We start from the raw sequence: 25,037 nt of genomic DNA on the forward strand, positions 1-25,037 counted from the left end.
TTTTTGAGTTATGACACTATCGAAGTAAATGAGCGATATATTAAGATTGTTATGCACCTCTCAACGAAAGCATAGCCATCACAGTTCACAGTGTGTTAATGCTGTGTTTGAATGGCCCAAGCAGTTTTGTCCATCTAGGCATCGATCAGAAAAGTATAGTTGGGCCTTACTAGTTTGCTAGTGTTTTGTCATTTTAGGCCACTAAGATGCCTTAGCAGATGCTATGTGATAGTAAATTATGTATTTTAAGGTTAAAATGCTCTTCGACTCTGCTTTTGTATTCCTTTCAATCTGATCATTCATAGCCGCAATGGAAGTTATGTTGAGACATTTCGAAATAAAAACTCTTTAATATACTGAGAGCGGTGTTCCAATTATACTACTAAGATCCAACGGCCTCTGGACACACATTTCAGATCGGTATACTTCCTTTAGTTAACTATTTATCCAGACAACTTCTAAGAAAAATTGGACAGCCATGACATTTTATATCTAGGTAGGTATAGTTTCATCCATACAGTATCTAGATTCTAGAATAATCTATAAAAAAGCAGAAACGGTACTATATATTTGCTCTGTCAATGTTCGTAAACGAGAAAGAAGAGCCGATCTCAAAAAATGTGGGAGTACCGAATGAATGTGAATGCATATATGTATGTGCCTACATATTTACATGTACTTGAAGCATTTACATATACAGTCATCATTACATACAAATTACATACATTGCATTAGCATTACAGGTGAATTGGCTTTGAACGGGGGTACCTCACCGCAGGTATTCAAATAAATGCTTGTAAACTTACAGAACGCTCAATAAGCAGGTGATAAACGCCCACTCGTTAAAGACCTCGAAAATCGCTAAAATATGCACATAAATACCTACATATATATACACATGCTATTGGGCATTAACATGAATACATATGTATGTATGTAAGTATATTTCACAAAAATCTAAGTCAAATGTAGACTGAACTTAGGTGATGTTGCAGTGTTTATATAACACCTCAAACGTCGAATCATTTATTTAAAAAAGACACATTCTAATGGATATGTACAGCAGCGAACCGAAATATGGCAGTGACCATTTCTATCAAATTAATTAAACTCTCCTTTATTTTAAGAAATACTTTCTATAAATTTTGTAACTGAAACTATGCAAACCATACTCAAAAACTTGTTCAAAAAATTTGGGGAAAATTTCATGAAAAATTTGAATTTTTTATTTGGAGTTCTGTGAATTTTATTTAGGTCTAACAAAGTAGAAGTTATGTCTCTCAAAATTAAATTGATTGATCATTTTTTTCCGAAAATGTGTTTCCGACTTTCGATATGTCGTGGTGTGGTGGTAGCGCACTTCGCCTACCACACCGCAGACCCTCGATTCGAGCCTAAGCAAAGCAACATTAAAAATTTGGAAATATGTAAAAAAAATTGTCTAAGCGGGCTCGCCGCCGGCAATGATTTGGCTAACTTTCCGAGTGTATTTCTGCCGTGAGAAGCTTCTCAGTAGAGTTGGGTCGTTTCGTTCTGAACTTGTTCAATTGACCGGGTTTGCTTGAAAAAAAAAAGGAACAGATCAACAAAAAGAACAACTTATTCGTTCATCAGAAAAAGAACGAAAGAACCGAATCTCTGAAATGAACGAAAAAGCACAACTCTACTTCTCAGTGAAAACTAACCTGCCTGCCAGATGCCGTTCGGAGTCGGCGTAAAATATTATAACGAATTTAGGGAAATTCGGCTTATTTGCAACCTTCTGCAAACGTTCGAATCACTAAACTTTTGAATAAATAACTCCAATATTCAATAATGCAAAATGGTCTTTATTAGCCAACAATAACACTTCTACTTCTCAACAGATAGCGTGCATATATTAAACTGATTCCCATGCCTTAGCTGGCGCGGCTTTTATATTCTTCGGTTTCCTCGTTTGCATATTTCTAGGCGTTTTTAGAATTTACTATTTGTTTATCAGCTATAAACTCACCAGCTATAACTACAGATGCACGTTATAGCTTCTCATATGCGCGTGTATATGTGAGTGATACTTCCATCGGTGATTGCCTACTTTTGGGAGTATCTCAGGTATATGCATGTGTTTGTGGGTTTCTCTCTGCTGCTTGTATAGACATATGTGTAGACATAATGATTAATTTGTTTACGTACATACAAGTGTGACAGCTTGCCTTATTGTTGTTGTGGCTTTATTTACTTAGTTTCAGATTAGTTATGTGAGTATCACTTAGTGTCACTAATATTCGTCACAATATGTAGGTCCCTTCTCGGCGGTTTGTAGGAAAAATTTAAAGGAGCGCTACGTAAATTGGAAGAGAAGCTCGGCCTAAAAATCTCTGCTAAGCTTATCGCACCTTGCATTTATTTCCTTTTATTTCAAAAAGGCTTGTATCTTTTATATAGAAGAAAATTTGAACAGTCCCCGGAAATTTGTAAAAAATCATTGCCAATTTTGGGAGTAATATAACTTGTACTTTGTGGGACTTAAATTGATTGTGCTACAAAACAGTATTCACAAAAAAAATTCAAAGAACTCCAAAAAACAAAAGGTTGGAATATTTCTTAAATTTTTCTCGCAATTTCGACTTCTTCCGAAAACATGGTTGAGATTAGTTTGCATAGTTTCTGTAACAAAATTAATAGCTTTTTGTAAAATATCGAAAATAAAAGATAAGTATTTAATTGACGGAATTTATTCAATATTGCAACTGCTATTTTTCTCTTCGCTGCTGTATATCATGCAGATGAGGGTCAGCAGGAAAAGTCTAACCAGCGGAAATGGAATTTTGTTATTTTTTTACATGCTTGGAAGTAGGATGGTCTGCAAATTTTGTCTTATTATTAAGTCAAAAACTTTTAAACACATCGATGCATAGATTATATATTTCTGAATCCACCAATCGTTTTCTGATACACGGATTATATTCCATGCAACTACATGATACTCGTTGTTAAAGGCCAGATTATGTGTAACGCTGTCACACTTTGCGTCACGGTAACGGAGTTTCACACTCATCACAATATAATACTGTAACGAATTTAGGGAAACTCCGCTTATTTCACACATTCTACTAACGTTCGTATCGCTAAACTGTTGAATAAATAACTCCAATATTCAATAATGCAAAATGGTCTTTATTAAATTACTTCACAATAACACTTATACTTCGGAACCAATAGCGCGCTTAAATCAAACTGATTCTGCTTACTCAGCTTTTGCTCCGTTTATACTTTCTGCTGTGTTGTTCGCATACTTCTAGGCGTTTCTTCTTCTAGAATTTATTACTTGTTTACCAGCTATAAACTACAGATACACGTTTATAGCTTCTCATATGCGCGTGTATATGTGAGTGATACTTCCACCGATGATTGCCTACTTTTGTAAGTATCTTAGACATATGCCTGTGTTTGTGCATATCTCTCCGCTTCTTGTATGTATATATACATATGTAGACATAATGATTGATTTGTTTATGTAGATACAAGTGACTGCTAGATGATAGTATGCCTTAGTGTTGCTAATATTCGTCACAATACCAAAAAATTCACAAAGGCACTCAAATTCACTGTCACACGAGAAAATATGAATAATTGCGCTAAACATAATATGCTCTTAAATTCCAACATGAGTGGTGAGCGCACTCATGATCCTTAGAACGATGTGATCCTTCAGGTAACAATATATATGTTCAAAAAAACTTCTCAACAGGGCTTGTTTAGCTAATTACTTGTAAATATCGCTAGATGAGTAGCTTGTAAGTACTGCCCCAATATCAAACCGTTTAAGGTGCGCATACATATGTACATATATAGAGGTGCAATATCCATATATGTTTCTACACCCATAAACTTGTAGGAACATACATATTATGCAGGTGGGTTGACTTTTTAAATCTATTCAATGATTCAGTAATATATGAAGATGTTTTATGGGGCCGTTTGTGAAAAAAGTGCAATGAACGTGGCAATGGACGCAATTTAATTGCGCAAATTTCTATATGTTGTTGAATGAATGTTTTTGTTACCAATGTTGCATGTAAAAAGTAAACATTTTATGTTAAAGAATAAATCAGACTCGCTGATGAAGATGTTATAAAAAACATCGAAACGCGTAGGAGAATACGAAAAAAAAAAGTTTTTGTCTTTTTATTTATCAGCCGAAAAGCTCCTTTTGGAAAAATTAATAAAAATTATACTCTGGCCCAAAATTACTCAGAAACCCGATTTTTTTTGGTTCTGATAACAATTTTTTTGTTTTCTTACTTCTATTTTAATGGAGTTTTTATTTGCCAATTCAATAAAACGAACGATTAAAATAATTCAAGAAATCATGAACTCATGACAGTTTATTATTAGCAGGCCTGTTAAAAAATTTTTATATAGAAGTGCAAATCACAACACATGTACACTGAAACTTTTTTAAATGAAAAAAAAAAAATTAACATTTATTCTAAATATTTAAAGACTTTTGATGGTCCCCTTGATGAATAAATTTTTAATTAAAATTTTTCTCAGTGCTACAATAATTTTGAAAAATTTTTTGTTGTCAATCTGTTTGTATAAATTTGAATATCATACCGAAGTGCGTCGGCTTCATATGAAAGTGCTTTTTCTTTGCACTTTCATATGAAATTCATGCACTTTCATATAATCGAATATATAAGTGAGGGATGTAGGAGTGTTATGCACTTTTTTATACTGAGCTGAGCAGAGCTCACAGAGTATATTAATTTTGTTCGCATAACAGTACCCCGTAGGTTAGGTTAGGTTAGGTTAAAGTGGCTGCCTCCGCTGTCCGAGCGGAGACTCACGTAGGCCGTTGTGGCCCATTGTGCTACCACGCGGGGGAGCTCCTATTTCCTGTTACCCTACTTTCGAAGAAGAAGAATGTTTAGACCCAAGTGAGGCTAAACCAGCGCTTTTGCCTAATGAAACGCAATATGTCGTTTGGGTTTATAGATTCAAGCTCCGCAAGGCACCCAAAGGAGTGTCTGTGGAGGCATTGGTACCTGGTTTTTGAAAGTGCGGGACAGTGGCACAGATAGTGCTCTACGCTTTCTATCTCCTCCTCTTCCCTACAGCTGTGGCAGAAGTCATTTGTCTGCAGGCCCATAAAGGCACCGTGAGTGCCCATGAGACAGTGACCTGTAAGAAGGCCCACTAGTGGGCTTATAGAGATACGGTTTAACAATATCACCGATTGCGATCTCTTTTCATCCAGCTTAGGCCAGATTTGCTTGGATATACTACATGTAGGTTCCTTGGCCCATCTGGCGTTTGCTTGATCCGTGAAAAGAGATCGCAGGCAGTGTTTGCAAGTGTTTAGAGGAGGGCTGGCCCAACCCGCGGAGGATATTGTTTGCAGGTTGTTGCCTTCCCTAGTTTCCTGAGATGTCACAGTGGCCAGGAACCCATATAATGCTTAGGTTGCAATTTTCAGCTAGTTTGTTGAGGGTTTTTCTGCACTTCAATGCCACTAGTGACGAGGTGTTACTGCATTGCAAGGATTTTATGGCAGATTGGCTGTCAGAGAAAATTGAAATAGAATTGGTCACCTGCATGTTAGCAAGATAGAGGGCTGCTTCCCAGATAGCTACGAGTTCAGCCTGAAAAACACTGCAGTGGTCGGGTAAGCGAAAGCTCTCGCTTAGATTGAGCTTCTCCGAGAATATTCCACCTCTGACTCTGTTGTTTAGTTTAGAGCCATCTGTAAAAATGGAGATTTCGTGACATCCCGGCTTCACGCCGTTTTCCCACTCGTTCCTCTCTGGGATTCTTGTGGAAAATGTGTTGCCCTAGCAAGGCGGCCATGTTGTATGGTCCAATTTCAAGAAGGTTTCGGGGACCTGCTTCAGGATCCGGGTGTGACCAAACCTGCAGTCCCTCCATGGTTCGATAGCGTTGAGCCTTGCCGCGTTTCTGGAGGCACAGTATCTACCATACAGATCAGTTGGGAGAAGGAATAATATGGTTTCAAGAGCTTTGGTGGGAGTGGAGGGAAGGGCGCCGCTGGGAAGCATTGCCGCCATCCTCTGCACTCTCGTTACTTTGCTCTTGTTAGATTCGATATCGAGTGCCGTCCACCATAAGGTGACGGCGTAGAAGAGTATGGGTCTCACCACTGCCGTGTAGATCCAATGGACTATGCGTGGCTGGAGACCCCACCTTTTTCCGATTGCCGACTTACAAGCGTAGAGAGCAAATGTGGCTTTCCTGGATCGTTCCTCCATATTTCGCTTCCAGTCAAGCTTCCTGTCTAGAATAACTCCGAGATATTTAACCTCGGTAGAGAGTTTGATTTCCCTCCCATTTAGGGATAATGCGTTTGCGGGTAAAAAGCACCATCTCAGTTTTTTCACTGCTGATGCTGAGACCGCATTCCCTAGACCAAGTGTTTCTTAGATTAAGAGCATTTTGCAAGAGTTCGCCAAGCACCAAAAGGTGTTTGCCGGTAACTGTCAAGGCTATGTCGCCGGCATATGTAATGAATTCGCATCCCCCCCTGGGGGGTTCCTCAGTTGGTATACCTTAATTACCGATGAGCTGCCCAGCTCAGAGATAATGCTTCTCTTGTTTAGAAGGAGCTCGACGAATTTCACAAGAGGCTCTTCCACCCCTAGTGAACGTAGAGATTTTGTGACCGCTGCTGGGAGAACGTTGTTGAAGGCTCCTTCTATATCGAGAAAGATACCCAGCGTAAATTCTTTAAAGGCAAGACCTTTCTCTATCTTTGTAGTAATAGCATGTAGAGCTGTCTCTAGGGATTGCCCTTAGAGTAGGCGTGTTGGTTGTTGGAGATTAGTGCCTTATTTGCCGATCGTATAAAATAGGCGTCCAGCAATCGTTCTAGAACTTTTAGGAGGAAGGAGGTCAGACTTATTGGTCTGAAATCCTTTGGACTGTTGCCCGATATCCTGCCTCCTTTGGGTATGAAGACCACCTATGCCTTGGTACATACCGTGGGGATATAGACCAGCTTGAGGCAAGCCTTGTAGATTTTAGCTAGCAGCGGGCTTATAAGATCGCTTGCAGATTGCAATTCAGCGGGAAATATTCCATCCATTCCCGGGGATTTGAAGGGTTTAAAGGATTTGATTGCCTAGATAACTCCGGATATTTCTTGGTTCCACCAATAGGGTTTCTTTTTACCCCTTACCTTAATCTCCGGGCAGGCTACTGTGAAGGCAGCGTTACAAGATTTGGTGATAAGATCTACTGCTTCTTCTATTTTTGATGATAAGTCTAGCTCACCGAGAGAAGCAAATGTTCTGTCTAAAGGAGGCCACCCTAGACAGTGTACGCAAGAGCAGAGTAAAAATGATATACATATGATCAGAGTAGGAGTTTTCGTTGGAAGGTCAGAGAATGCCCCTGAAACTAGAGTAACGTCTAGAACCTCCTTCCTGTTTGAGGCGATGAAAGTTGGTTTGGTTCCAGAGTTGCATATACTTAGATTGTTATTAATAATACAATCAAAAAGAGACTCATCCCTATTGTTAATATCGGTAGAGCCCCAAGCGCTGTGATGTGCATTTGCATCGACCCCAATTATTATCGGGAACCCTTTACTGTGGGCCTTCCGTACCGCTTTGCAGAGCCGGTCCTGAACAGAAGTTGGGCGAAAGTGCGAAAGATAGGCGGACATCAGCCAGATTGTTTGACCCTGTAGTTCGAAGCTAATACAGGTAAAACAGTACCCCGTAACGGCATAAACTAATCGAGATAGATTTAGACTTCTATATATCAAAATGATCTGGGCGAAAAAAAGAATTCATTTAGCCATGACCGTCCGTCCGTCTGTCCGTAAACACGACAACTTGAGTAAATTTTGAGATATCTTAATGAAATTTTGGTATGTAAGTTCCTGGGCACTCATCTCAGATTGCTGTTTAAAATTAATCAAATCGGACTATAACCACGCCCACTTTTTCGATATCGATACGATAATACATTACAAAGACGGCTAAAGCTATGAAATTTGGTAGGTGAGTTGACCTTATGATGCAGAATAGAAAATTAGTAAAATTTTGGACAATGGGCTTGACATCGCCCACTTTTAAAGGAAGGTAATTTAAAAGTTTGGCAAGCTGTAATTTGGCAGTCGTTAAAGATATCATGATGAAATTTGGCAGGAACGTTACTCCTCTAACAATATGTGTTCTAAATAAAAATTAGCAAGAGTAAAATTTTAACAAAAATTAAATATCTTTACAGTATATACGTAAATTATGTCAACATTGAACTCCAGTAATGAAATGGTGCAACATAATACAAAAAAAAGAAAATTTCAAAATGGGCGTGTCTCCCCCCTTTTTCATTTAATTTGTCTAGAATACTTTCAATGCCATAAGTCGAACAAAAACTTACCAAACCTTGTGAAATTTGGTAAGGGCATAGCTTCTATGACCATAACTGTTTTCTGTGAAAATGGGCGAAATCAGTTTGAAGTCACTCCCAGTTTTTATACCCAGTCGACCGTCTGTCCTTTCGCTCGGCCGTTATCACGATAACTTGAGCAAAAATCGATATATCTTTACTAAACTTAGTTCACGTACTTATCTGAACTCACTTTATTTTGGTTTTAAAAATAGGCGAAATCCGACTATGACCATGCACAATTTTTTTATATCGAAAATTTCGAAGAAAGATAGCAAAGCAAGTTGCTCCACTTTTTAGTATTACCATTTGTATGTATCCATGAAAAAAACAATTTTGTCTCCGAAGCTCTCAGCTGAAAATGTAATGTTCGGTTGCACCCGAACTTAGCCTTCCTTACTTGTTTTATTATACTCAGCTGAGCAGAGCTCACAGAGTATATTAACTTTGTTCGCATAACGGTAATCCGTAACGGCATAAATTAATCGAGATAGATATAGACTTCTATATATCAAAATGATCTGGGTGAAAAAAAAAATTCATTTAGCCATGTCCGTCCGTCCGTCTGTAAACACGATGACTTGAGTAAATTTTGAGGTATCTTGATGAAATTTGGTATGTAGGTTCCTGGGCGCTCATCTCGGATCGCTATTTAAAATGAACGAAATCGGACAACAAACACGCCCACTTTTTCGATATCGAAAATTTCGAAAAACAGAAAAAGTGGGATAATTCATTACCAAAGACGGATAAAGCGATGAAACTTGGTAGATGCGTTGACCTTATGACGGAAAATAAAAAATTAGTAAAATTTTGGACAATGGGCTGGGCACCGCCCACTTTTAAAAGAAGGTAATTTAAAAGTTTTGCAAGCTGTAATTTGGCAGTCGTTGAAGATATCATAATGAAATTTGGTAGGCACGTTACTCCTATTACTATATATGTGCTAAATAAAAATTAGCAAAATCGGATGACGAACACGCCCACTTTTAAACAATTTTTTTTTTTTTAGTCAAATTTTAACAAAAAATTTAATATCTTTACAGTATAAAAGTAAATTATGTAAACAAGAAAATTTCAAAATGGGTGTAACTCCGCCCTTTTTCATTTAATTCGTCTAGAATACTTTTAATGCCATAAGTCGAACAAAAATTTACCAATCCTTGCGAAATTTGGTAGGGACATAGACTCTATGACGATAACGGTTTTCTGTGAAAATGGGCGAAATCGGTTGAAGCCACGCCCAGTTTTTATACACAGTCGACAGTCTGTCCTTCCGCTCGGCCGTTAACACGATAACTTGCTCAAAAACCGATATATCTTTACTAAACTTAGTTCACGTACTTATCTGAAGTCACTTTATCTTGGTATAAAATATGGACGAAATCCGATATCGAAAATTATGAAAAATGAAAAAATGCCATAATTCTGTACCAAATATGAAAAGAGAGATGAAACACTGTAATTCGATTGGTTTGTTGGTGCAAAATATAACTTTAGAAAAAACTTTGTACAATGGGTGTGACACCTACCATATTAAGTAAAAGAAAATGAAAAAGTTCTGCAGGGCGAAATCAAAAGCCCTTGGAATCTTGGCAGGAATACTGTTCGTGGTATTGCATATATAAATAAATTAGCGGTGCCCGACAGATGATGATCTGGGTCACCCTGGTCCACATTTTGGTCTATATCTCGAAAACTCCTTCACATATACAACTAAGGGCTACTTCCTTTTAAAACCCTCATTAATACTTTTAATTTGATACCCATATCGTACAAACACATTCTAGAGTCACCCCTGGTCCACCCTTATTGCGATATCTCGAAAAGGCGTCCACCTATAGAACTAAGGCCCACTGCGTTTTAAATAATCATTAACACCTTTCGTTTGATACACATGTCACACAAACACATTCCAGGGTTACCCTAGGTTAATTTTGCTAAATGGTGATTTTCCCTTATTTTGTCTCCAAAGCTCTCAGCTGAGTATGTAATGTTCAGTTACACCCGAACTTAGCCTTCCTTACTTGTTTAGCATTTGAGTTGAGGTAATGTAAAACATATTTTTATTTCTGTTAGTTTCATTTGGTTTGGCGCTCCGAAAAAGTTGTGGTCATTTAAATTTTTTATTTTTTTTTTATTTAAACTTATGATGGCTGCCAAGAAATGAGAATGGTTTTTTCACCTCTTTATATATTTTTATAATAGTCCATCCCATGACAATAAAATTCTAAAATGTCATAAACGGGTCTATCCTGTTGTAGTGGTTTAATCATGGTCCATACATTATTTAAAGCAAAACAGTTTTCTCATTTAACCGAGCGACCTTAGGAACAAAATCTTAGACGGCTCAAAGACATTGTGACTACAACCCCGAAAAAAGTGGTTTTCCATCGAAATATAAAAGAAAGAAGATAAAAATATTCAAGCAAATAAACAGAGAACAAAAATGATAGACGATGAGAATAGCTGCCAAATCTAACTAAAGAATAGTTTATACGCTGTCGCTGTATATATGCACAGTGTATTCCATAAATTTAAAATTTTTATTTATACCAATTTAAACTATTTTTTTATTTCACACTGAAACCACAGAGAATCAGCAGTTGTTTGCTTGTCGCTGATAAATAAATTTAAATTAACTACAATAAAAGTACAGTGCTTGGGTATATATGAATGTATATGTACATATGTATGGGACATTCCATACCAACTCATAGTATCTACCCCCAGTGGTTTAGCGGGCTTAGAATATACCCGCGATAGGAATGTCTGTCGTAAGAGGCGAATAAAATACTAAATTGATTCAAGGGTTTGCCAGCGCAATATATAGCTTCTCCAACCCAATTGTCAACCTCACCTACCCGTGACGAATCCTGTTTAAATGACAGCAGATGCTTTGGCGACCCCAAGTTCCTCATGGAACTAGGGGGTGGGCAGGGCGTTATGGCCTAGAAGGTTTAAAGTGGTCATACAAATCGTTCCCGAGATGGTCGGGCTAGTACCTTAATGGTGCTTTGTTACCGGAACATACCGGATCTATATCCGGCAAAGCACCATTAACATCGATGACATTCCCCAGGACCTTCGGGGAGTGTCCTTATCGCTACAACAACAAAAACAACATCTATTGATTTTTCATCACTTAGTTAGCTGAAATTTTTAATATTTTGACCCCTCTTAAAGGTTTCAATCATTTTTTTTTTTTGTTTTTTTTTTTCAGAAAAATTGATTTTTTGATTTCGCCGAGGCTTATAATTTATATTTCTGTAAATAGAGTTTTTGAGTAATTTTATAAAAACCCAAATATTCTAAAACCTACGTTTGAATTTTGTTTCTTTACTTTGGAATAAAACAATAAAATTATTAAGCAGCATTTGTTTAAAATAAAAGCAAAATTTTCTAAAATTTCATATCACCCAATTAGCTGAGGAAAAAATTACAAAATCAAAGGGCATGATGATGATGCAAAAACAATCGGTATTATCAGGGCCGCAGAGAGCCAAGCCGGGCCCCTGGGACAGTTCGCGTTTACGGGCCCCTAAAAAATAAACTCAATCCAGTAAAAAAAATAACATAACATACATAAATTTTTCAATTCACATTGTCAGTTTTATTTCATATAAAATAAGATTTACTGGAGCACATAAATAAATGAAATGTTAGATTTCATTGTTTGATTTGCTTACATTAACTTTTTCTAAATATGTATGTACATTTTAAGAGCTTGAATCAGCCAAGGAAAACCTTCCGTGCTTTTTGATCTGCTAATATTGAAATTACCGATTCAAAACTAATGCTGCGAGCAAGGCTGGACTCCAACGCCAATGCTTCAAGGCTTGTCAAGCTATTTTGGCTCATAGTAGAACGTACAAAATTTTTCACGCGAGACAATAGACTAAAAGAACGCTCCCCTTCAGCCACACTGACTGGAAGTGTGCAAACTATTCTTAATGCTATGCAGATGTTAGGAAATAATATTTCCATCTTCAGGTCATGAAATTTGTTCAGAAGTTGAAATGGTGGCAGCGAATCACATCCCATATTTGCTAAGTGGATGAGTTTGAGATGAATGATTTGCCATAAACCGTGCAGAATGCCGCTGCCTTTTCTCTGGGCTCTTCTTCCGTCAGATCCTGATACTTCCACAAAAAACTAAATTTAATCGCAATGTCATTTACGGCTCCGAAACGCCTTGTCATGTTACCAATCAAGCAGTCCAAAAGAACGTAAAAAACTTGCTGTTTGAATTGAGTTTCGGAATCACACTCAGGTGATTCGCCAGGTAATTCATCGAACTGGCGCTTTCTTATCTTCCTTCTTTCTCTGCGAAGGTATTCACAACTCCTATACTCCATGCCAGAACCTTACATTCTTGAAGTATGATCGACCACTGATCCCTGAACTTCTTTAACTCATCAATCAGGCTACGTATATTTTCTGTTTCCACGTCCAGTGTGGCATTTCTAGCTTGCAGTACCAGATTTCGATGGTTGATTACCGTCAACAATTTGAGCCAAATGGAGGCTAAGAGGATAGACTCAAATTTCCCCATATATGCTTCAATACGTTTAAAATCCATTACTGTTTCTGAACTCAGATTCAAAAGCTTGATTTCATCAATAGGTTTCAATATTTGGGGAATGTGAGTTGCGAAAGGTTTCACACTATCCACACGAGCAGACCATCGTGTTTGTGACATGCTGTGCAAGGAGCAATTCGTTTTTTCCTTAAGTATTTCCCATCTCTGAGGGCTTGCGCTAAAGATATTATACAATTTCTGCATAATATCGACAAATGTGATGACTTCTGCACATTCAAAAATTTACCAATAATTGCACCACTGACAAAAGAAATACGAAGCTTGCAACAATTAACGCGAAACTGTCCTATGTAAGCTTATCCACGGCATACTCGCACAAATTTGCGCTTCGCAAAACAAGTCAAGCGTACTCATTTTTTCAAATTAACGCTCTAGTTTATTATCAACCTGTATTTACAGATGTCGCTGGATTTTACAAAAATGAAAAAGCAATACGACCAAACCAATAAGGGCATAGTTATAATCGAAATAAAATGTGATTTTAAGTTAGCTGAAGCAGTTTTGACAGATAGCGCTTATAAAATTGTGTCCAAGAACGTTTATCTAACTTAAAATCACATTTTATTTCGACTATGACTATGCCCCATAGTATTTGATTTTAGTTTAGTGATTTTCAATTTTAAAACATCTTTTTATAGCAACTAAATATGTATGTAGCTATGAAATCCTAGTTAGAGTACTGTCAATACTGCTTTGCCTTGCCGGGCCCCCAAAAACCTTCCGAGCCCCAGGGCAATTGACCTGGCTGCCCCCCTCTCCGCGGCCCAGGGTATTAGGAGGTAACAAAGAATGACTCGTGTGACATCTGTGAACAAAATATTGGAGCAAAAATTATTTAATTTTTTCAGTTATTTTCTTTTTTTATTTATTTTAGTTAAAAATTGTGTGTATTTTATAATAGAAATTATGTAAACCATTTTCGAAAATGATTTCGAAAATATTCAAATTCGAATCTTAAAAAAAAAAATCTGCATGAAAATTTTAATATTTGAAGTAAGAACTTTCAGAAGTGTTGGGGTATGAAAGCCAATCAGCTTGACAGCAACTTTCACAAAAAAGAATTGAGCGAAATTTATAATTTTTTTACTAAATTTTATATTATAAAATTTGAGGTATTTTTAACCTAAGCGTGTTTTAGAAAAAAGCTAACTAATAAATGTGTTTGCTGTTATTTTTTTCTTCACAAGTGTACATATGATTTATGCGAAATACATGCTCATTATCTATGGCATACATATATATTATATAAATAGGTTTATATTCACCTTTGCAGTTAAAGTTTATAAGACTTCTCTATATATATGTGTGTATATATAGTTGTACGTCGATATATATAGAATTGAAGGCATTTGCATATGATTTTTTTTGTTTTTCTTGCACTTACATATGTACATAGAATAGTACGTAATTGTGTGTATGTGTATGCAAATATTTTCTTTATTTATATTTTTTTTTTTTTTTTTGTTACTATTTTATTGCACTTTTTACAGCAGACATGTGGCTTCTAATTTGCTGTTGTTTATGTAGTAGTAGTTTAATAAACAATGATTTATTTTGATGATTCAAAAACGCTGCAATTTACTCAACAACTCGAATAGGTATATAGTTAGTTGTTGCTATTCATGTGTAGTTGTATGTACATATATAAACTAATGCAGCTATTATTTCCGTTTTTTATATTTATTTAGTTAAATAGATATTCGTTGCAAGATGTTGACTGCATATCTGCTATTAAAATATAATTTTTTTACGGCTGTTACTTTGAAAATTTTATATTTATTTAGCATTTTTTTTTTTTTCAAAACAGCTCTAAATTTTGCGAAGTATATTATAATATTTTTGAAAAAATGGGCCATATGCATAAAACTAGCAAACGCTTTTTACATGAAACTTGAAATTTTAATATATTTTTGTAGTTAATATTATCAAATTTAGACTTTACTACTTTTATGCATATAGCCCCATATTTTTATCTTTTTTAGAGTCGGCTAGGTATTTAAAATAATATTTTTTTTTATTTTGTGTTGCCCAACGAAACTATTATTTTTTTTTTGTGTTTCTTTCATGAAATTCATTTTTGCTTGAAAATACGTCAAATTTTTATATATATATATTTTTTTTTTTTTTTTTTTTATTTAAACTTTTTTTTTATTTTAGCAATGTTTGAAATTTATTTTATTTTTTGTTGCCGAAAGAAACAGTTTTTTTTACACGACGCTATTTGGTTTAAAAACTTGTCGAAATATTTTGTATAAAACCTTTTTTTCTATTAAATAAAAAGTGTTTTTTTTTTTAATTTGTCATCTTTTTTTGTTTTGTTATTAGCAATGTTTAAAACAGTGTTTCTGTTATTTTTTGTTGTTGAAGGATGTTTGTTTTTTTTTTTTTTGCTTTAGAAACATGTTGAAATATATATATGGGTATTCCGTCCCATTTCGACCAATTTTGAACCCGACCCCTTTAGAATTGGCTGAACGTTTTTCTTCTTTTTCTAGCTTACGAAAGACGTTTTTCAGAATTTTTTCAAATTTTTTCATCCAACTCAAAAAAAGTTATAAATTTTTAACAAAACACCGTTTTTGTTTTCAAAATGCTATAACTTTTTCAAAAATTGACCGTTTGGGATCTTTTTTTTTAAATTTGTTTTTAAATGTACTTTTCGGAAAAAATACAAAAAAAAAATTTTAAGTTTTTTTTTTAATTTTTCAGTTTTTCGAGATTTTTCGAATTTCGCCATTTTTTTCTCATAAAAAACTTCAATCAATTCTGCAATCACCCCACTAATCCCGGAGTGGCCCGATTTTTTTTATATTTTTTTTTTTATTTAATTGAAAAAAAAATTTTCAAAAATAAAATTTTTTTTTATCAATTTTATTTATATAACAAAAAAATGTAAGAAAATGATTTTTAAGTATTCTTTTCTTTATATATTATGGTAATCTACGATTAAAAGGATTCGCTTTCGCTGTCCAGCAACTGCATTAGGCCGGTATGCACATACATTCGTATGTGTACCACTTAAAAATCATTTTCTTACATTTTTTGTTATATAAATAAAATTGATAAAAAAAAATTTTATTTTTGAAAATTTTTTTTTTTAATTAAATAAAAAAAAATCGGCCCACTCCGGGATTAGTGGGGATGATTGCAGAATTGACTGAAGTTTTTTATGAGAAAAAATAAAAGGGCAAAATTCGAAAACTCTCGAAAAACTGAAAAATTACAAAAAAAAAAATTTTTTTAATTTTTTTGAATTTTTTCCGTAAAATACATTTAAAAACAAATTAAAAAAAAAAAAAAAGATCCCAAACGGTCAATTTTTGAAAAAGTTATAGCATTTTGAAAACAAAAACGGTGTTTTTTTGAAATTCATAACTTTTTTGAGTTGGATGACAAAAATTTGAAAAAATTCTGAAAAACGTCTTTCGTAAGCTAGAAAAAGAAGAAAAACTTTCAACCAATTCTAAAGGGGTCGGGTTCAAAATTAGTCGAAATGGGATGGAATACCCCATATACTTTTTTCTATTTAGTTAATTTTTTTAGTTTTTTTTTTTTTTGTAATTTGTCATTATTTTAAGATTTGTTTTTAACAATTTTTAAATTTTAAAGGCTTTTTTATTGTTGCTGAAATAAACTTTTTATTTTTGCTTTAGAAACATGTTTTTATATATTTAACTTTTTTTTAATTAGTTAAATTTTTAGTTTTTTATACTCAGCTGAGCTGAACTCACAGAGTATATTAACTTTGTTCGCATAACGGTAATCCGTAACGGCATAAACTAATCGAGATAGATATAGACTTCTATATATCCAAATGATCTGAGCGAAAAAAGAAATTCATTTAGCCATGTCCGTCCGTCCGCCCGTCCGTCCATCCGTAAACACGATAACTTGAGTAAATTTTGAGGTATCTTGATTAAATTTGGTATGTAGGTTCCTGCGCGCTCATTTCAGATCGCTATTTAAAATGAACGAAATCGGACCACAACCACGCCCACTTTTTCTATATCGAAAATTTCGAAAACCCGAAAAAGTGCGATAATTCATTACCAAAGACGGATAAAGCGATGAAACTTGGTGGGTGCGTTGACCTTATGACGAAAAATAGAAAATTAGTAAAATTTTGGACAATGGGCGGGGCACCACCCACTTTTAAAAGAAGGTAATTTAAAAGTTTTGCAAGCTGTAATTTGGCAGTCGTTGAAGATATCATGATGAAATTTGGCAGGCACGTTACTGTTATTACTATATGTTTGCCAAATAAAAATTAGCAAAATCCGATGACGAACACGCCCACTTTTAAAAAAAAATTTTTTTAAGTCAAATTTTAACAAAAAATTTAATATCTTTAGAGTATACAAGTAAATTATGCCAACATTCAACTCCAGTAATGATATGGTGCAACAAAATACAAAAATAAAAGATAATTTCAAAATGGGCGTGGCTCCGCCCTTTTTCATTTAATTCGTCTAGAATACTTTTAATGCCATAAGTCGAACAAAAGTTTACCAATCCTCTTGAAATTTGGTAGGGACATAGACTCTAGGACGATAACTTTTTTCTGTGAAAATGGACGAAATCGGTTGAAGCTACGCCCTATGCTATGCTTGTATACACAGTCGACCTTCTGTCCTTCCGCTCGGCCGTTAACACGATAACTTGAGCAAAAATCGATATATCTTTACTAAACTTAGTTCACGTACTTATCTGAACTCACTTTATCTTGGTATAAAAAATGGCCGAAATCCGACTATGACCACACCCACTTTTCCGATATCGAAAATTACGAAAAATGAAAAAAATTCCATAATTCTATACGAAATATGAAAAAAGAGATAAATTATGGCAATTGGATTCGTTTGTTGACGCAAAATATAACTTTAGAAAAAAACTTTGTGAAATGGGTGTGACACATACCATATTAAGTAGAAGAAAATGAAAAAGTTCTACAGGGCGAAATCAAAAGCCCTTGGAATCTTGGCCGGAATACTGTTCGTGGTATTACATATATAAATAAATTAGCGGTACCCGACAGATGATGTTCTGGGTCACCCGGGTCCACATTTTCATCGATATCTCGAAAATGCCTTCACATATACAACTACCACCACTCCCTTTTAAAACCCTATTAGTACCTTTAATTTATATACCCATATCGTACAAACATTATAGAGTGACCTCTGGTCCACCTTTATGGCGATATCCCGAAATGGCGTCCACCTATAGAACTATGGTCCACTCTCTTTTAAAATACTCTTTAATACCTTCCATTTGAAACCCATGTCATACAAAAACATTCCAGGGTTACCCTAGGTTCATTTTGCTAAATGGTGATTTTCCCTTATTTTGTCTCCAAAGCTCTCAGCTGAGTATGTAATGTTCGGTTACACCCGAACTTAGCCTTCCTTACTTGTTTTAATTTGCGATCATATGCAGATTTATTAGTAGCAATGCACTAAAATGTTTTTTTTTATTTTTGTTGCCTAAAAAAATTAATATAGAAATATTGTTTTTGCTTTAGAAATATGTCGACACATGTTTATATATTTAATTTTTTTTAATTAATTCCTTTTTTTGTTTTCTTAATTTCTGATCTTTTTTAAGAATGTTTAAAAGAAAAACTATTTTTTGTAGCTGATTGAAATTGTTTTACCTGCATGAAGTTTATGTTTGCTTTATAAACCACATTTTCATAAATTTATAAAATAAGCTAGTTTTTTTTTAAATTTATTTTAGCAATCTTTTAAAAAAGTTTTTATTTTTATTGCTGAAAGAAATTAATTTTGTGCATAAACTTCATTTTTCTTTAGAAATACATCCAAATGTTTTTATAAATTTTGTTTCTTTTTAGTTCGAAATTATCTTTATTTTTTAATGTGTGATTTTTTTTAAGATTTGTTACTAGCAATGCTAAACAAAATTTTTTTTGATTATTTTTTGCTGAAAAAACTTGTTATTTTTTCCATGAAGCTCATCTTTTCCTAAAAAATTTCGACATATTTTTATATATTTAATTTAATTTGTGATCTGTTGCAGATGTTTTTAGCAATGTTTGAATTTTTCATTTATGAATGCATGAAATAAATTCTTGCTTTAAAAACAGGTCGAAAATTTTAATTGAATTTTTTTTTTTTATTTAACGTATTTTTTTTTTAACATGTTTTTAATTTTTATTTTGATTTGTTATATACAATGCTTAGAAAGTTTTTTTTTTATATATTTTCTGAAATAAATTATTATTTTATGCATAAAGTTCAGTTTTGCTTAAGAATCTTGCCGAATATTTTTATAAATTTATTAAAATTAATTAAACTATTTTTTTTTTATATTTTGTTTAAAATTTGATTTTTTATTTGCAGTATTGAATTATTTGTCAGTACTACAAATGTACATGTAATTTTCTTTAAATAAAATTTAAATTAAAAAAAATTTATTTTCTTACTTTTTTCCTGGGAGAAATTATTTTTTTCGAAATATTTTTATAACAATTTTTTTGTAATTTGTCACCTTTTCTATAGTTTTCGTTTGCAATATGTTATTATAGGTGTAAAAGTTTATAAGTAATTTTTTTTAACTGTTTCTCGTTACTTTCCAAATACACACAATTAAATGTGTGTTATAGGATACTAAAATCACGTGGCAGCTGAAATTTTAAACATTTAAAATATTTCTTCCCCTAGATGACACCAACAAATTCAAGAGATAAGAAATTTTGCGCTTATTTTCACGGTTTTGCGAATTTCTTGCACTTAATCTCATTTGTTTTTCATTATTTTACAAATAGTTTTTTTTTTCTAAAAATCAGGGTCTCAACAAATACCTAGCTGAGCACACAAAAAAACTTATAACCTTCAACAGATTTCGCTTTCGTTGCTGAGCAAACGAATTTCGATTTTTTTTTTTGCATGCAACAAAACTCTGAAAGCTTACAGAAACTTTGTTGTGTTCTTTTAACTTTATTTCAGCTGAAAAGTATTGTTTTAAATTGTTTTGAATTATTTCTTTATTTACTTTTATTTAGATATATTTCTTTCTTTTTGCAAAATATTTTGTAACTGCATTTAAAAATATTTATGTTAGTTTATTAATTCTTATTATGCAGCACCTCAAAAGTTTCACTGTCGCATTTGCCGTTATCACCGTTGTTAGTCGCTCACTGCTGTTACCGTTATGTGCCCGTTTCTATATGCCACACACAATTCGCACAGCGCACCTAAGAAATGTTTTTCCTTTCGTTTAGCATTTGTACACATTCGTTTTTTATTTTTTTTTTTTACATACGAGCATTGATTATAAGCAAACTCGCGCACCGACAACACGAAAGTCAATCGTTTGCTAACCAAAAAACAAAAACAAATTGCTGCAATGGATACTGTTCGGTCATTTGGTTCTCATAGAGGTCAGTGATGATAATCATGGTATATTTGTACTTTTTTTTGGTACATTTCGCTTCCCGAAAGTACGTTGGTACTACATTGACATATTTGGTACAATTTTGTAAAACACAGCACTACACTTCAAGTCATTTGCAAAGCAGCTCTGAATGTACAAAACAATTTTTAATTTTTCGAAGAAAATATATAGTTAAGTTGTTTTGTTGCCGAGCACAATTTAAATACATATGCTTAAGAAAAATATCATAACTGATTCTAAAATTGTGAACAAATTTTGATCAATAGAATTGAAGCACAGAAAATAATAACTCAAATAACAAGGCCAGAAAATTATAAATCCATAATTGCGTTTTGTCAGAAGAATTATTACTCTCTATAATAGATGAAACGACTGAATATGTATATCAAAAAATTTGGCAGTTTTGATTCGAATTTTTGATAAAAAGTGCATTGATAGATTTTTAGATTTGATACCTTTCACCGATAGTAGCACGGAGGGTATTCTTAATGCCATTATTAAATCTTTGAAAGACCAGTCAATACCACTTGAAAAAATTATTGGCTTCACTGCCGACAATTCCTCGGTTATGATGGGAGCAAAAAGCGGAGTGCAAGCAAGTTGTTCCAAATCTGCATGTTAATAGATGTGTTTGACACATTTTAAATTTAGCCTCAATAGCCGCTTGTGATGTATTTCCCTACAAAATTGATAAATTTTTAATAGACGTAAACTATCATTTTTGTAACAGCCGCCTTAGAAGGGCAGACTTGCAGAGTTTTCAAGAACACTTCGGTACAGAAAATGTTATACTAAAGTACGCTCCACAAGGTCGCTTTCTAGACAAGCAGTCATAGATAGAATTATTGAGCAATGGGATGGCCTCAAGTATTATTTTAATCTTTACGTATTTGAAAATAAAAGCAGTAATCAAAATATTAATCTTATATCTGAAATTTTTCAAAGTCCTATTTATAAAGTATATTTTACATTTCTTTCTTATATTTTAAATGAAATAAATAATGTGAATATAGGGATGCAGTCTGAAGATATTCGCATACATTTGCTTATTGCCAAATTAAAAAATTTATAAAAAATGTTATTTAAACTCCAGTCCTATTTGGATGTTAAATATTGATTCAGACAAAAATCACAACCCCAGATGAAGTTTATTGCGGTGTTAATGTGGATATTATTCTATCAAACAACCTTTTCTAAAAAGATGACATACACATATCCAAGAGCTGTGCTAAACAATTTTATATACAATTTTGTAGTACTTTATTAAAGAAAGTGAATTTGAATGATAGAACTTTGTTGTGGGCTGCAAAGCTTTCACCAGAAGGTATCTTAAGCGGTGAAACAAATTGTATTGTGCCTTCAGTTATGGACTTGTTTCCTTTTGATAAAATAGGGAAAATTAATTCTGAATTTAGAGCTCTAGCAGGGCATGAGAGCCTTAAAATATTCAAGAATTTAAATATATGCAGCTTTTGGGAAGAATTAAGATCAGTTAAAAATAAATTAAATGCGCAAATGTTTTCCAATATTTGTAGAATAGTTCAAGGCATATTGTCGATTCCACATTCATCCACAAACGTAGAAAGGATATTTTCTATACAAAATTTAATCAAAACTAAGTGTAGAAACACAGTTTCGAATTTAATAAAAACTAAAGACCTGATGAAATCAACTAACAATAGTTGTCATAATATAGATACGAAAAAAAGCTTTTTGTCAACTGAGGTATTTAAAGAACTCAAAGAAGAAGAACTGTTAATGTAGTGATTGAAACATGAGTTATTAGTATAGATGTAGACGACAATTTGTCAACTTTTATACCTGAATCAAAATCTTTTGTACCTAAAATGTTTTTATGAAATGTTTTTGCATTGAATGCAGCTGTTATTTTTTTAATATTACTTTTATATTCCTTACTAGTACTCAAAAAAAGAAACGTTTTTATACGAGTATATGTATATAATTGTACGCTTCAATCGATAAATTTCTTTATTATTTTTACTGGAAAAGTATTTCTTCATAAATCATATTTCCCTGTTTTACTACCTTTAATTTGTGTTAGAAAGTTTCCTGACTAAAAACAGTTTTTGGATAAAGAAGCAGAGTATAGCTCTAGTTTGGTTCAAATTCACATCCGAAGACTTTTAGTACATTTTTGGATGATTTGGTACATTTTTTCCTCGTTTGGTACAAAATGAAAAAATCCATTTATCATCTCTGATAGAGGAGGTGCGCATGTTTTTGACAATCATCCGCTCATATTTGTCGATGAAGGTGCAAAAGCGCTTAAAAAATAATTGCAGAACTGTGTTAAATATATATGAGTATGGAATTTTTGGAACTTCTAACATCTACAGCTATTAATTTAAGTGCCATACAAATTACGAGTTACATACACATGTAGGAAAGGTTTACGAAGTATCGTATCTGATAGTGCAAACCCATGTAAGTGAAGTTGCATTAACATAGTAACGCAAAAGCTTCATATGCGATCTCACATTTTCACCGACAATATAACATACCAAAAAATTAGCATATTGACTTTTGAACATACAAAATATTTATATACATTACACTGTAATTAAAAAAATAGCCCCCCCCCCCCCAAACAAGCTTTAATTGTCCTCCCTCTTCCCTGCAAACTATGTGATTCATGATAAAATACTAATTAAAAGACTACGATAGGGCTTTGTTGAACTGGCTGGTCCTGCCATCGACTAAATTTTCTAGAATTTCTTTGACGACCAATAAAGAAAATCCAATTATAGAGACTTATTTGAAAAAGCAATCCTATCCTATTGGCAAGCATTAGAAGTTTTCTTAGACCAAACCTATTTGATAGCTTTAGGCAAGCGCTTAACATCAAAATATTGTATGCAGAATCGTCTCTTTCTGTAGCCTGCATTTCTTATCTCAGCTTTCACCAATAAGACCTAGTTCATATGTGACTATACGAAACGCCAGTATCTTGTAAGAACTCTATATTTTCTTCTTCTTAATAGGAACTAACTGTTTTATTGTGTTTCGTCGTTCCAACATGTCACGCCAGCCACTTCTTCGCTCGACTAGGTTAGGTTAGGTTAGGTGGTAGCTGCCCTGATAAAGACAGCTCACTTGGACAACACGAAGGTCCGTTGTGATACCACATACACCAAAAATAACGGCGACTTAGATCTAGCTACTTAGAGAATCGTTGGGTAGCAACGATAGAGCTCCGAATGATACCGAACTTGGAATCCGCGACCGAAGTACTTTCGCCTAGTTCTGGCAAAAGCTGGGCAATCAAGCATAAAGTTTGGTGATTCCACCTCATCATCCTCCATACAGCTGGAGCAGGATGGAGTTTCCAGTATATTGAGACGTACCGCATGGATACCCATGGGACAGTGACCTGTCGAAACCCCAATGACCATTGATAGGTGAGCCTTAGTGAACCCAATTATTTCAGCAGACCTCCTGCCATCCACTTTCGGCCAGAAAGATCTTGCTACCCTGTAAGACGTGGTGTCCGCCCAACGTTTGCTGAGCTGACCCGAGGCCCAGCTATGGGCCACAGGTGGCCAGCGGGATCCTGAAATCCCTACAGCCATCTTCATCCGGCTCAGTTGTACTGATGCGGGCTAAGAGATCCGCTTGACAGTTACCCGGGATATCACTATGGCCTGGGACCCAGATAATCTTAATTGTAAAATAATTCGATCCAATCGCAAGCGAGGTCAGGCACTCCCAGACCACCCTCGATCGCACTGTAGTTGAGCTCAAGGCCTTGATAGCCACTTAGCTATCAGAGTAGATGTTAAATTCCCTAACCGTAATAGCACTGGATAGCATTCCATCCACCGCATCCTTAATCGCAGCAACTTCCCCTTGGAATACACTGCAGTGATCAGCCAACTTAAACTTGCGGCTTACATTTAGCTCTTGACAAAAGACCCCCTCCCCCCCCACCAACCTTTCCATCCAGCTTCGACCCATCCGTGAACAAGTTAACCGGTCCCATGCCCCAGATAATTCCTCCAGCCCACTCCTCTCTCGGTGGAATGACTGGGGTGAAAGTTGTATAGAGAGCAGTTATCGGCATTCAATAGTCCGTTCTGTCCGGGATAAAGTCGAAGTCGCTCGACTAACTGGCGCTAATTGGCAACATCGAGGGAATTTCAATTGTTTTCCACCTGGTCCTTATTGCGGAGACGCGGACGCTCTCTATCCCTGCTTCCGTAGGCTAGATCCAATAAGAACACACATCTAAAAATAAACTCTCATCTACACTTTGTGTTATAGATGGTTTTATTCTAATTTCTTCTTCTGGTGCCAGGAGGAGCGTCTTCCCATCATTCCGCTCGATACCTTAGATGTTAATTAAGATAGAGTGGAGTTGTTTTCTTACAATATCAGCAACTTTCGCTGTGCTCCGATTTAGTGTAGTGAATAACGATCCCCATGCCCTGAGTCAAGTAATTTCCAGAGCCTACGAACCCTTTTCAAGAGTTAGAAGAAGTGTGCTCATCGGTAATTTATTGTTTTTAAGTTTTATTTGTAGGACCCCTCAGCATTATTGGGATGTTTATCACACCCCAGAACCTTCGTCGCTATGTCTACATTTTCTTCATATCCCCTACATTTC

The 25,037-nt window shown here is 34.5% G+C and overlaps 1 protein-coding gene across 11 annotated transcripts in view; it reads right to left on the reverse strand.

Moving 5' to 3' along the window:
• The window catches only part of ps (RNA-binding protein Nova-1-like protein passilla), a 310,155-nt gene that overhangs the window by 244,020 nt on the left and 41,098 nt on the right, over positions 1-25,037 (reverse strand). For 6 of the 11 annotated variants that reach the window (XM_067761212.1, XM_067761204.1, XM_067761206.1 and 3 more), the window contains 2 exons: positions 19,443-21,092; positions 14,266-14,728 (listed from right to left, as the gene is read on the reverse strand). The exons of 4 other annotated variants lie outside the window; for them this stretch is intronic. The gene's annotated coding sequence lies outside the window, so the exon portion shown is untranslated. Of the gene's footprint in view, positions 1-14,265; positions 14,729-19,442; positions 21,093-25,037 lie in introns of those variants that run through there. One more of the 11 variants, XM_067761213.1, reaches the window with a different exon arrangement.

The sequence above is a fragment of the Eurosta solidaginis genome, chromosome 1 (genome assembly GCF_040869045.1).
Source record: "Eurosta solidaginis isolate ZX-2024a chromosome 1, ASM4086904v1, whole genome shotgun sequence".
NCBI classification, from domain to species: Eukaryota; Metazoa; Arthropoda; class Insecta; order Diptera; family Tephritidae; genus Eurosta; species Eurosta solidaginis.